The sequence below is a fragment of the Lonchura striata genome, chromosome 8, assembly GCF_046129695.1.
Source record: "Lonchura striata isolate bLonStr1 chromosome 8, bLonStr1.mat, whole genome shotgun sequence".
In the NCBI taxonomy this organism is placed as follows: Eukaryota; Metazoa; Chordata; class Aves; order Passeriformes; family Estrildidae; genus Lonchura; species Lonchura striata.
In genome coordinates this window covers 15,274,608-15,289,096 of record NC_134610.1, presented here as the reverse complement: position 1 = coordinate 15,289,096, position 14,489 = coordinate 15,274,608, and the positions used below count along the sequence as shown (strand labels likewise).

The 14,489-nt window shown below is 39.3% G+C and overlaps 1 long non-coding RNA gene across 1 annotated transcript in view; it reads left to right on the top strand.

Moving 5' to 3' along the window:
- The window catches only part of LOC110468399 (uncharacterized), a 67,220-nt gene extending 57,445 nt beyond the window's left edge, over window positions 1–9,775 (top strand). The window contains exons 2-4 of the long non-coding RNA XR_013340363.1: window positions 1,794–1,849; window positions 8,721–8,781; window positions 9,334–9,775. This is a non-coding gene — a long non-coding RNA (uncharacterized LOC110468399). The remainder of the gene's footprint in view (window positions 1–1,793; window positions 1,850–8,720; window positions 8,782–9,333) is intronic.
- The last annotated feature ends 4,714 nt before the right edge of the window (window positions 9,776–14,489 follow it).

The window sequence follows — 14,489 nt, the reverse complement described above, 5'->3', positions numbered from 1 at the left end:
CTCCAGATATCCCAAAGTCTTCTTGTCCATAGCTGACTGCTGTGGATGATTAAAATACAGTTTTATCTGTGTATCACAGTGCATAAACAAGTGCTAGTGGAAGATAACAAGTAAACAAGTGCTAATGGAAAATGTTGCTATTTTATCCTGAAGATGTGTCTTAATGTCACATCTGCAGGATAAAATAGCAAAATGCATCCTGCAAACTAGTCCAGACAGACAGGTCACAGTCTGACCATGCACTGGTGTACTTGGAAAATGAATGATTATCCAACATTGCCTAGTTTTTGGAAAACAACCAGAAAAAACTAAATTGCTCAAGAAAACAACTCCTCTCTCAAATTCAAAATGTTCTGAATGGATTAGGAAGGAACAACATCAGTGAAATCAGTCATTTTATTTCTCTCATATGCCTTGGAAATTAGTAGGTCATGAATAACACTTTGAGGATATTAGGGATGAGGCGTGTGCATGTATCTTGGTATGAAAGTTAAAGAAACTCTAGAGAATACAAAGAAAATTTTCAATGGTAAAGATAAGTCCATCTAATGTGGCTTGTCCATAAAGATTAGTGTATTGGAAAAGAGGGGTGTCTGTGGACATGGGCCAAGAAAACATGCTCATTTTAATCAGAGAATTAAGAAGGCCATTCACTGTCTACAGCTTTTCTTACATGAGATAAATCCAACATGTCATATTCCTCCATTGCCAGAGGTTACTGTCAGGATATATATGCAAACATTAAGCTAAGAAAAGAAGACAGACAAACGAATATTGTCTAGATAATTGCCACTGAAATTGCTGATTTATTGGCTTTCATCAACCCAAAAGAAATCAAAACAGAGAAAAAATAGTAATTTCTATGAGAGATTTGCATTGCTAGCATCAGATAAAAATTAATGTCATTAACGGTTCAGTTTGGCTTGATTTATGACTGCAGTCCAGTGTGTCAGTGGCCACATGAATTCTGTTACAGAAGAACCTGACTTGGTGTCATTTCAGACTTTTTTTTCATCTAGAAAAAAGTAAAAAGAACATATAAGTAAGTATTAGTTGTACTAGACAACTTTGCAAGATTTGTCTCAGCCTGTTACCAGTAGTCCAATCAATATAGTGGCAACCAAACTTTCAATGAATGCCTTTGAAATAATTTTTTCCCAAGAGGATTATCTGCAATAGAAGCCAAATACAATTTCTTTGAAATGGTTCTGTACTGTGAAGCATCTCACACAGCCCTGGTCAGTACCAGGCAGTTCTTAGCTCTAAAGTATCTGAATCTAGGTCAGACCATTGGAGTTATCTGATCTGACTGGTTTATGAATACTAGGCACAGTTTTTCTCCTGGTCACCACCTAATAAAATCCATTAACAATTCTCAGTGAAATTGTGCTTTCTAGAGAAATGCTCAGGTCTTATTTGGAGAAGAAAAGTCATGGGAACATGAGAACAAGAGAAGAAGGCATGTTCTTTGTTTCTACAAGCAGATTACTCTAATTAGCTGATTCTTATCCCTTCCCAGTTAAATAATGTGCCAAGTTTTAAGTCAACTCCAAGCTACTGGTTCTTTTTCTGCATTTCTCTGCTGCATTAAGGATGTCTTTAGTAACTGCTATTTTTTCCTTGGGAAGGTAATTATAGAGTGATCAAGTCACCTCTTGTCTCCCCAGTTGCTTTTATGATTTGTTAAACAGATTGACTTCTTTAACTCTCCCATGGTGAGAGGATTTCTACAGACCCAAAACAACCATGTGGTTCTGTTATGCTAAATATTGTGGTTTTGTATCCTTTTTTAGGTGTGGATTCAGAACAGGATGCAACCAGCTGGCATCAATAAATGTCATCTACAGAGGTAATAATGTCATCTGTTAGGTTATTATTTCTATTTCAACATATCCTATGAATTCATCAGCCTCATTTAGTATGTATTCATAACCAGAATGAATGGCCTTTTTGCTAAACTCTATCTTAAGACATCTGTGGTGAGGATCTGTCCTTCTGTAGGTATGAGGAACTGCCATTCTCTTAGAAAGTTTTAATGAAATATTTCATTTGAACTTACCAGTTGAATGTTTTGATTATAGATCATTGCTCCAGCAATGCTTGTTTCACAGAGTAACTTTTATCAGCAGGGATTTTGTACCCATTACTAAATTTGTGAGGAAAGTGCGGATCCAAAATGACCCTCATCGTAGAACAGCAGCACTGAAAATACAGTCATTCAGGCTTTTCCTCTTATTGAAAGTTTGAGATGTCTGTCAGTTTTTAATTAATTCCTGCTTTATATAATGTTCAGTGATCATTTGCTTTAAATCAAAATATAGGGCCCTAGCAATTTCAGTGAAACTAATGATAGTAATCCAAATATACAACATTTCTAATGATCTTTTTAATGAGCAATGTTTACTTAATGTTGCAAAGCAGTAACTGTATAGTGATTGCTGTTTTTGGAAGCCATACTAACTTAGAAGCCCAGGTAAATTTTTGAATCATTTCTGTGCCCTCAGTGGAAACATGGCTCCTTTCTTAGGATGGAGAAGCGTGTTGCATCAATACCTATATTTTGGAGGAACCACAGCCTAGCCTCCATGACCATGCCTGGCTCTTAGTTGTGTTAAATACCAAATCATAAATCTTTGCCACCATGTTCTAAAAAAGGGTGTAGGATGGCAATGAGAGGTTAGGTGGGTGGGAATATTAATATTTTTCTGCTAGCGTTACTTAACTTGTGCCTTAGAATCAGACTTGAACAATAGCTTACCTTACAGAATGGCATCAAATTTGTTTGACAAGACCTATTGTCTGAAGTGCATCCAAGGTTTGCTTTCATGATATTTCTTCCACATTTCTTTAATCAGGCTACTTTTTATATAACATCTCTTTATTTGTTTTTCTGATCAATATTTATTTAGTGAGTTAATAGCCATCTAAGGGCAAACAGAAGAGTTGAAACCGGTTCAGGCAGTTCATCACTAGTAGGATCCAAGGAAGAAAGCTATTAGGACAGTGCCTGTACATGAAAAAATGCTAGAGTATTCCAGTTACTCTATGAAAGGTCACCATATCTCCACTGGGAATGAAGGATCTACCTTTAAAAAAAGGCTTAGTAAGACAAATAATAGTAATAGCACTATTAGCATTAGAAAGCTCTCAAGCAAATGTTATTCGGAATTTTAAAAATCCTTGTATTTAAAGACTTTGTAGTAGTAGAATTAGACAATGACAAGAATATTTGTGGGAAATAATTCAGAGGAAATTGAACGAAGTCACTTCTGGATGCATGGCTTCATAAAGTGATTGCAAAGCCTGAGGAATGAGGATAACTTAGCTTACACACTAAAACAGTAGTGGGAAAAGGGGTGTTTCAGGCTTTTCCCTTCCAGCTTTTAGTCCTGGATGTGCTGCAAGCTGTACCAGCTGCTAGAACAAGAAGCTGCTCAAGGCAATCCATGTCACAGGAAGATGAGAACAACAAAATCTAAAACTCCCTCAGGTAGGAACAGGGAAGACAAAGTCCCCTCCAGATTTTTCTTCATGGTAAGACGTCTCTGCAGAAATAATTAGTTCATATTGTGGGAGTTAAGTTGATGTTGATCAGTGCTCATTACTCAAGCTGTTGAAAGACCCAAAAGTGAAAATAGACACTGGGGAGGATGAAACTTGTAATGATTTCTAGGAAATTATGAGAAAGAGTAGTCTGATTGCCAGGACAGCCAGACCCAAGGATACTGTCAGGTGAGAATGTAAGGCTTACTGTGTAGAAAATGTAAATTGAGCATACTTCCCTGCAAAGAAGGACGCAGAAGGCAGCTGTAAGTGGTCCAAGGGTGAAAGCTGACACTGTGGCAAGCTTGCTTCCTGCATGTACTGGAGTTCTGCTCCCTGCCTGCTGCTGTCCCACATTCTGCCCATCCTCTGCTCCTTGTGCCATTCTCTAATGATAGACCACCAGCTTCAGATAAGAGGGTGGCTTCCCATTAGAAACCATTATGGGAATGCTGAGTTACTGTTGGATGAAGGATGCAGTGACCGTGTTCTGCTCCATTTCACTCTGGAGTTGAAGGACAGCCTTCTTTCAGTTACTACCCACGGTGGTTTAAGTGCTCGCTGAAGGCCAGTGACTTCTTTAAAGGTAGCAAACTTTCCTAAGTGCCTTACCATCTGTTCAGTGCTTTCGACAATGTGTTTATGTTGTCAGTCACGTGGGGGAAAAAGTCAAAGCACTTCATATTTTTGTTAATGGAATATGTTGAGATGACATTAATCATACAGACAGGGACCTCTATGTATGTAAGTGAATGTACAAGTTAAATACCAGGACTGTTAATGGCCTCTGTTTCTGATCATTGCTGTCATAAGTGATAACAAGCCTGAGGCCAATTAAACCACTTTTCACATTTTTCTCAAAGCAAGAGAGTGCTGGGAAGAGATCCTGCCAGTGGCAAGAGTGCTGAGGTGAGGGGCTTAGCACCACAGTAACGTGATCTCTCTCCTCAGACATGCCTGTGCTCTCTCCACTGCATCCTGCCCAAGCTCCTGTCTGGTGTCTGGACACAGGGTTGGCTTCTCCATAGCAAGGTGAGGACAGAGCAGGCAGGGATTACCAGCTATCAGTAACCTCAGCTACTAATGATGGCATCAAGAGATTATCTAGTTTCCATGTCCCACGTGAACTTTTCCATTTGCAGTGGGAAACCTGAAGCAGAAGCAAAGGCCCTTCTGTTTTGGGGTACACTTGCAGTTGGTCCAGTTATCAAGGAAGCATTTCCTCATGAGATGCTTGTCATGTTCTAAGTCTCTGACTCCAAGTACCACAGGGCATGTGCAACAAATCCAGACTTGTCGTTCTGCACAAGAACTTCTACTCACTGGCCAAATTCTCTCTCTTTCCTCATGAACAATATTGGCAGTGAGAAATAAGAAAAGACGCATCCAAAGAATCTTAAAACAATGGTCAGCCTGAATTTGTAAGGTCCTTGCACGTATCTGGCAGTAAAAGACAAGCTATTTTTGAATCAGCAGGAATTTGATATAAGTGTATCTGTCCTCCAGTGTGGATTGTGTTTGGATGTAGAAAGCATAAAGCATTAGTCACCCAATGCACAATTCCACTCTCTAAAATCTCTGCATATTGTTTTTCTGTCCCATCTTACCTCAAAATTAAAGTATATTGAGATGGTATGTCTGATAGACAGCTCTATGGATCCAGGCACCATTTTACTGTCTTCTCTCCTTGCCCTCTACCTGAGGTAAAGACTGTATCTGCCAGGCAAATGCTGAGCTGGGATGGTAGTGTTTCAGTGGTATGGGGAATGCTGAATTTTTCAGCGAGTTGTGAAAGCTGAAGTCCTCGCCAACTTTCCTTCAAGTTTTTAGACACAGTGTTTTTGTTTGTTTTCTGTTTCAAGTGAGGAAGAGATGAGGCAGAATAGCTGGGGCCTTGACCCCTTTGTAATCCCTGTGGCCAAGCAGGATACCAGGCAAACACAGGAAAATGGTGGGAGTCACTTTCTCATGTCCAGATCCTCGATCTGCATGAGTATTTCCAACTGCAAAATAAAAGTGTAATATAAATCAAACAAAATAAAGCAAAAACAGTAAAAAAGCCCTAAACAACAAGACAGTTAAATAGATTAAAACCATTCAAAATATTTCATTATATTATTATATTGGGCAAAAACAAATACTGTGATTTTTTAATGTGAGATGTGCATAAGGTTTGTTTTACCTGCCTTCCAGGTTCAGAACCTGAGTTTGTTGTTTGAACTAATATAAACTGTTTCTCTTGTGAAGGTTTTACCCCTAGAGATCTTCCAAATCTATTGCAGATTTGAAGAGCCTATTTAACCTTTTCTGACATTTAAAAGAAAACAGAAAGCAAGCCCTGCTAGCTGAAAAGTGAGTTAAAGGAAGCAGTCCAGTTTGTGTCCAACTGGATGAAGAAAGGATAGTCAAATTCCTTCCATTTTACACATAGTTAGTCATGAAATTGTACAAGAAAAAAAAAAAGACAATAAAATAACCATATTGTAACAGCTGAAACAAACCTTGGGTAACTGTCAGCAGTGAAATGTCCAGAGAGCATTTGTACCATTCCATTTCATTAAGCTGAAGGGTGGGATTGCAGACTGTAAAAGATTATAGCAGAGCTCTTTAGAAATTTACAGCTTGCAGCACAGGGAAGCACAAGGGAAGTCTCCCTTTCTTGTGTACTCAGTGGGGAGCCTGGGTTTTGTCTCTTCCATGATGATGTGTAGGGGAAGAAGGTTGCCAGAAGTACCAATGAAAACTGAAATGTGTCTATGTACTCTTTTTTTTTTTTTTTTTTCCTTTCCTGTGACTTACAAACTGCATTTGCACAGTCGGCTTTTATTCAATTCCCAAGCTCTTGACTCTGTGGCCTGGATTAGGACAAGGAGCGTTATGGGTGGTGTTTAGGGCAATGCTGAAGGCACTGTGGGTATAATGTGTAAGAGGAACAAGCGCAATGAATACCACAGGAGAGGGGACTCTTGCTCATTTCAAGCTGTTTAAGCAGCAGGTACTACTTTGTTTTGTACCCACTGGGCACCTGGCCCCAAGACGATCACTGAACTGCAACAGGAAGCCCAAATTCAATTCTGGCTGAAATAGGAACATATGTCTACTGCAACTGCAGTCTCTTGCTCTGTAACAGAGCAACTACACTGTGAAGAGCAGTTCTTTCTCAGAAATGTCTTTGGTTTCAGTCTTCTCTTTCTTTACATGAGAGAGTCATCTCCTCACATCAGCGGAACTCCTGCTAATGTGCTGTGGAGTAACACAACATTTAGCACTTATCTGTCAGCAGAAAAGACATAGGGCTCACAGGGAAAGGGTGAAAAAGAGAAGTAATTTAGGTGACTAAAGCCCTACATACTTTTACGGGTGACATTCGGCTATATCACCTAACTTCCTCTGGCTTCTTTGTTCCTGCCTATGTTGATTCACCAAACGCTGGACTGTGCTTGTCCTTGTCGGAGAGGAGGATGTATCTACCAACAGCAGAGATGGTGCAAGGCTCCAACAGGAATGGCAATTTTCACCAGACTGATTTTCCAAAGTGAAGAATTTAAAAAATCACAGTAGGAATGATGCAAAATAAAGTGTTGCAATCCAAATGAAACACAACTCAGGTTCATAAAAGAATATTTTTTTCTTTTTATTTATACAAAATAATTCATAGCTTTTTAAGTCTTGGTTCACCATGGCATACAGCTTAGTTTCATTATTTGAGCATTGCCTTGTGGAAGTTTTAATTGGCAACTTTGTTCTTTCTACTATGGACCCATAGTCCTTTGGAGGAGTTGCCTCGCAAGAAATAACACACACTTGGCTTGGCTGGAATTATGTTCTGTGTTTGGTACTCATGTGACTCTAGTGCTGCATGAGAAATGTAATTTGGACAGAAAGGTTTAGTGTGTAGGGAAGCCTGGGAGTTCTGGCCTTTTAACTACAAAGTCAAAATAGAGACCCTCACAAAATGTGAAGTCCAGTATTAATAGAATTTCAGGCAAATGGAGCGTGTGTGTCAAATCTAGCAAATAAAAGGTAGTTCTCATTATAGTTTCTATTCAAGAACAATTGAAGTGTTGGCAATTCTTTACAGAAATTATAAGAATTTTTTTTTTTTTGTGCAGATTTATTATGTTGAAACTACTTGCTTCATCTTAGAATAATAAGTTTTGACACGCTGGAAGTTCCCAAGGAACAGGAATTCCAAATTTCTCACTGCTGCAAGTCCATGTTCATTAATTTTCATGGGTTTTTATGTGCAGGCTCTCCTCTGTGGGTTATAAAGGCTTTAGCAGTAAAGCCAAAACCTTTACTGAGGATTTGTACATGGGTACTTGAAGGATTAATTCTTAAAAGTGGAATTGTGCTCAGTTTGGTTTTATGAGAAAAAAATTTTTTGATATAAATTGCAGAGGTCAAAGGAAATGTTCTTAATTATGCTGAAGTGATCCCACAAAAAGCAATATAAGTGGACAAAAGAACCACCAAACTCTAACGGAACAGAATTTGAACTCCTCTACAATTTTTTTAATTTTATGCTGCAAGTGATTAGTGGCACTGGCTCCTCATGTAAAATTGTCAGTTCAAACTAGTTTCATGACTAAATTTTTAATATATAAAGAACATTTTGTGTGTGCAGTGTTGTAGGCCTTTTGCTCTCTTTTGAAAGCATTGTTTTACTTTCCCCTCAACAGATCTGTTTCCATATGGCAAATGTAAGCCCCTTGATCACCAAAAAGACTCCAGAGAGTTCAAAAAGCCTTGGAAAGTGATTCCCATTTTGCTTAATAGGACCTCACCTGCAGATTTTGTTTTATGTGAAATAACCTTGATTTCAGATCAGCCCTCTGGATAGAAGAAGACCTTCAGAAATGCAGCAATGGACACAAATTTCATGATAGAAGGTGATCTACTTATGGGTTTTTCCTTTTCTACAAGGGGAGTTAAAGGACTTTTGGAGATGTAGTAGCCTATCTGCCTTCCAGTTCCAATCAACAATTTAAATACTGCAAACAGAATTAAATGATTGAGAAATTAGTAAGATAATAAAGTTCTCTGTTCTCTCCCAGGCATCTCATTTTACTAGTCTGATTTTTTGGTATGATAACAATCAGAGTTTAGAAGACACTAAGGGCAAAATGGTGAGACAGTTGAGTAGAGGCACTGACCCACAATCAATTATTTTACAGACCTTCATCTGGACTTAAGGATTATGCAAGGATTCCTCCTCACAGCTGCTGTTGGGATACTGTGAGTAGTCACTGTACTGAGCAGAATGGGAAAAGAAAAAAAACTCCAAAAACCTATCCAGATGAAAAGACATGAGGATTCTTTTGGATGAAAAGGCAATCACAAGATTATAATGTGTTTAAGATGTCATGAAGTTGTCTGCACAGGGGTGAAATTTCTAGACCTAGAAAGTGGAGGCAAAAGTTTATTCTCAGTTCATGCTATAAAGAGAGAACACAATTCAGTGATTTTCATGAGGTCCCTAGAAAGAATCTGGTTCAAGTTGATGCTTTATGTCTTAGTGGCAACAAAAGCAATGACCAGCCTACACCAAACACAGGAGATCATCCACATGAGAAAAGTGGAGAGAATATAAACTTTCTTCTCCTTTCTGAAAAAAAAGATGGGTTTTTGTATAAAAAAAAACATTAGTTCTTCTCAAACCAGGAAGCATTCTTGTTGATGCTTTCATCATAAATTGGACAGATTCAAGACAGATGTCCACTTTTTACTAAAGAAATACATGTGGGTAAAAGCCTCAAATAAATATATTCTCCCTTTCTTTTTCAACAGGTTATTTTAAAATCAGCCTCACAGAGTTGCAGAGGACAATGTCAGGTCCTTCAATCTGACATATGGAAAAAGCACTGTCATTTTGATCTTGCTTCAAGCCTTGTTCAGTCTTGATGGCTACAACCATCCCTGCACCCTGCATAGAAGAACCTGAGATTTCTCACAACTGTTCCCAGCATAAGCCTTGCTCTGCTACAGATTGATTGCCTAGGGTAGGGTCTTTTTTTCTACATTGTGAGCAGATTAGAGATCAGCATTCATTTCCCATGTTGTGAGACAGATTTGATGTACAACCGTCCAGAGACCAGGCAAATAATTCTTGTAAAATTAACCCTGCTCCTGCTGGCACCTAGACTTTGTAAAAGACTCAGTGGGACAGTAAGGGCTGGTGGGTGAAGAGCTCTTTGTTGAGTTCAATTTCTTTCCCTGCAAGAGAAGAAGAGAAAATAGGGGTGTTGAGTATTTGGTGGGAAACAAAACAAAAACATAACCCTGACTCTGTTAGGCTTGGATCCAGCTCTAAGATGGTCTGTTTTTTCCACTGGCTCTCAACATTCATGTAAAGAATAAGGCAAAGAATGTAACTGTTCTCTTGCAGTTTCTGATTTGAATATGCTCCTAATGAATCCCCCCTTTTAACCCATCTAATTGTCCATCCTTCCCCGGCATTCCCTAGGCTTTTGAGACATTGGAGTTCCCAAGCCTCTGAGGACATAAAGCCAGTGCTAAATAGCATTTCACATTCCAGGAAGCTCCAAAGAGCCACCAATTTCCCCTCACCCTAGGAGACTTTGCAGAATCCAAAGAACAGCTCCCACTTTTCTGGGGAAACAGATCAAACCACAGCACCAACAAGCAGGGAAATGCCAAGTATTTTCTTTTTATCTTGGAAAATAATAGTATTAAATAATAAAAACACTTCTAGTTTTTCATGAATGTCACATATCTGTAATGCCAAGGGGAAGGGACATTTTTTTTCCATTAATAGAATAATACCAACACATCAAACCTAGTGGAGCATTTCCAATCCCAGCAGGGAGTGTGGGATAAAATTCTTCTGTGGGAAGAAACCAATTGCCACATTCAGGATGGGGACAAGGTAAAGAAATCAGATAAGTAACTTGTTCAGGTTCAGTTTATGGTTTCAACAATTTCCCCCCATTCATATATGCCAACAATATGCTAATATTTCTTTAAATTCCTCTACCACTCCATCCTGGCCTATCTCTTCCTTTTTGTCCCTCAGTGGAAAATGACTTAAAATTGATTTGAAGTCCATTCAAAGAGAAGAAGGAAGACTAAAAAGTGACTGGGTCCCTCATTAGCTAATAAGCTAAGGCAGGACCCTGGACTCTGAGAAGTTGATGTGGTCCTCAGTTTGCTGCAGAATGTGCTGGAGACACCTGCCCCTTCTTCAGCTGCCGCAGATCCTGCTCTGACCACTTGCCACTCACATCATTCCAGCACTGGTGCACAGAACTCTTGTAGATGTCTCCTCAGCCTTCTCTTCAAGGTCAGCCCCAGAGAGAGGGTGGGCAGCTGGAAAGGAAGGACGCTGTTGACAGAGGCTGCAAATGCTGAAGTCAGTTTCTAATCCCCAAGACCAAAACAATGTTATTGAGACTTCAGTGGGGTCAGATTTCATCCCCCAGATTACTCCATCTTCCTACCAATGAAAACATTGTGTTTATAAGTCCGTGTCTAGGTGGAGTGCACAAGAGGAGCAAGAAACCCTCTTAGTAAAAGAAAAGGAAAAATGCATTAGTTCAGGCAATTGTCTTCATTTAGCAAAACTCTGTGTGTCAGATAGCTCCTGGATGGGGGCTGAACAGTGCCTGTCACAAACAGAGACATTGTGGCGTGGAGCAGAGCACAAGTCCATGCCCCTGTTTAGAAAAGTGCCCCAAGTGCTTGCAATGAGCATTGCCAGTCATTGTTTTCTCTGCTGAGATGTATCAGTCCCTTACTAGGAAAGTCACCCAGTCCCTCTTTTTCTCACGGACTGCAGCACCGGTTTGCAGCAGTAGAGGGGCAAGCAATGTAGTTTCAATTAAGGCCCACTAAAAACAGCTCTTACTATGTTATAAATTCTATATTTATCCTGAAACACCAGACCCATCCTGAGCCTTCTCCCCCTCCTTTAATTGTTTGCAGAAAATTTTCCATTGTGTTTTCTTTTCCAGTTTTTAGGACCAGTATTGCAATATAAATAGTCTTTTTTTCTTTTCTTCTCTCTCTCTCTATTTTTGCTAATAGTTGGTTTCTCTACTTGGCTGAATGTACATGACTCTGAGGTTTTGCGATATAATTGCATGATTGCTTCCAAATTTTCCAACCAATGGGGCATCTAATCAGTTGAAAAATTTCATTATCCACTGATACATGCTAGAGGGAAGGCAAATATATAGTTCCTTCATCCTTCATTTTATTTTTCTCTCCTCTCCTCTCTGCTATTTAACCTTCTGCCCCCACACCCAGAATGCAGAAAAAGTCAACCCAGCTGCAAAAGAAGTTACTGTGGACCTGTTAGTTCAGGGGGCTTGGGGTTGTGCCATGATAACCCACTCAAATTGGACTCAGGGGCAGTCCAATTGAAAAACAGCCAAGTGGGATTTGATGTGTGCTATGCAGACAGGTATTGCCCCTATTCCCTATAGAGCTTGGAATGACCAGTCTCTGGCTTGAAATGCCTGATTTCAACAGATTTGTTTATTTTATCAGCCTTGCACTTTCACACAAGAGAAAGAAAGAGACATTTTTAACTCTTCCTCACCCAATTTTCCTCTTGGACTTGGTTGCTAATCACTTTAGCCCTGACTTAGTTTTAATTACCACATGAGGACACCACAGGGGTGCCTGCAATCCTTTCACATACCATCATTTCTCTTCTGAGATCTCTGACTTCAAGGCTCTGCCATTGAGCTAAGGCCACAGGTTAGGAATAATAGAGAAAAAGGAAGGAAACTCATCCTCATCTTTCAACCAAAATAAGTTTCAACTTGCTTAAAATATTTAAGTATGCTTGGTGAAATAGAAAAGCAAAATCTCATCTCTGCCTCTTTGTCATTTAGATAGTGAACTCTGGCTTTGGTCCTCTTAGGATCACTGCATCCTTCTCCTTTTCCCAGGTTGTACCAAGGGTACTTGCATGCTGGAAGGGGCAGGAACCCACCATCCTGTTTTCCTAGGCCCTCATCCCCTGGCTGTTGCAATGCACAATGCACAAAATCTCTGTTCCCACCAAATGACTATTTAAGGATCAAAACCTGAGCTCGCAGTTTCACCTGGTTTGAGCAAAATACCTAAATGAAATCCTCACTACCACTTCTAAGAGCTCATTTATAAGTACCAACATTTGTACTATGTTTTGAAGAGTCTGAATTACTTCAAGGTGCATAAATCTAAACTTAAAAAAGAAAAAATAAATCCAAACAGAAAAGCATCTCCTCAATTAGTCTCTTAATTAAAAGCATCTAATGAAAACTCAGTTTTTTTCATGTACAATTAATTTGTCCCTTGCTTTCCACTTTCATATAAAAATAATTCCCTTCTGAATATTTAAGAAAAGAAAACTTTAGCTTCTCTGAGCAGTTTGAAAAATAATCAACTTTTCTTGGTTAAAGTTAAAATAACTCTCAGAATCTTACTTTAAGTCATCAGCATGTTTTATATGTGGTTTCTCATTCGTGAGGAACGAACTTAAGTGCATTTATCTACATACAGTATCAAGGAGTCATTTACAAAAGGTCTTTCTAAACAGAACTTTTTAATTTAAATATTCCTTGCAGGCTGTTCTTTGGAGTGCCCTGGATCTCATTAGAAGTGTGGTATTTTCCTCTTCCTCCAAAATGAAATTTAGTTTCCAATTAAAATCTGGCCCCTCTGACAGACACTGTGTTTCACTTTCAGGTCCAGATTTCTTACCATATTGACCCTACCAAATACCTCCAGTGACTTGTAAAAATAATAAGTATTATGCACAGCTGCGCAGATCACCAGCACCACCACCACCACCCCCCCCAGCATTCATTTGCTCTCATGAGTCTTTTATCAATCTGCTCTAGAGTAGAGAGAGAAGCAATTTTTCAGCCCATGAAACAGATTTCATAAATGTTACCTTTCCACATTAAGGTGGGAAAAAAAAAAAAAAGAAGACCTTTCAAAGTTTTTGACTTTTTTTGTACAAGCAAACCCACTTATGACAGGGGAGCACTTGCCAGGTGGTTAAGAGATTCCCCTGGGGTGTGGAATAGCAGCAGGGGCAGGATTTCCACCTTCACTGCCAGGCAATGTGAAATGAGAGTATGACTTCAGGAGATCCATGTTCACACCTTGATCCACCTCAGACCTCCTGCTGTGTTGTCTTGGGCCAGTCTCTTCAGCCTCCTGTCCCAGTCTCTACTCTCTACCTTCTCTCATTTTCCTTTTTCAGGTGATCTGCACGAGTCAAGAAGGAGAAGGGAAACCAAAATTGTGGGCAGATGTCACGTAGGAAAAACATAATTTCCAGAGCATGAGTTTTGTTCTGGTTACCAACAACAAATCCATGCTGACAACTGCTGACTTCTTAGTAAACTAGAAAACTTCTTTAATTCATATGTAATTGAGTGGTTCCAGTTACGTATTAGAAGCATAATAGCTGTTACATAATTGCAACAGCCTCAATAAATGTGGCTTGAGTTATTATGCAGTACTTTATTAATGGACAATAAATACAATCTAAAATATAAATAAAATCCTTAGCCTGTAGGAGCTATCAGAATGTGTCACTGGTTAACTGAAGTCAAATGTCAGCATGTTTAAAGTCATGTGACAAAAATCCTAGTCCAGATGTTGTTTCAGATCTTGTTCAAGAGGCAAGTGGAAGAATGTCCTTGGAGAACAACTTCTTACAATACAGCTTCATCTGTTGCTCACACATTTTGTCTGAACATTTAATCCCCACTAGCACATAAGTAGTCTGGAGGTCACTTTTGGGCAATATGCTTGGGAGGATCTCAGAAAACAGTCAGATGGTGTGACAGCATGGTGTTATTTCTAGCTGGATGACCACCCACTTCCTCCTATAAGATCCTCTGAACATAGGAAACAAAACCAGATGGACTCAAATCCAAGAAAGAGGGAAGTTATTTAAAAAACAAATGTCTTAATTGGGA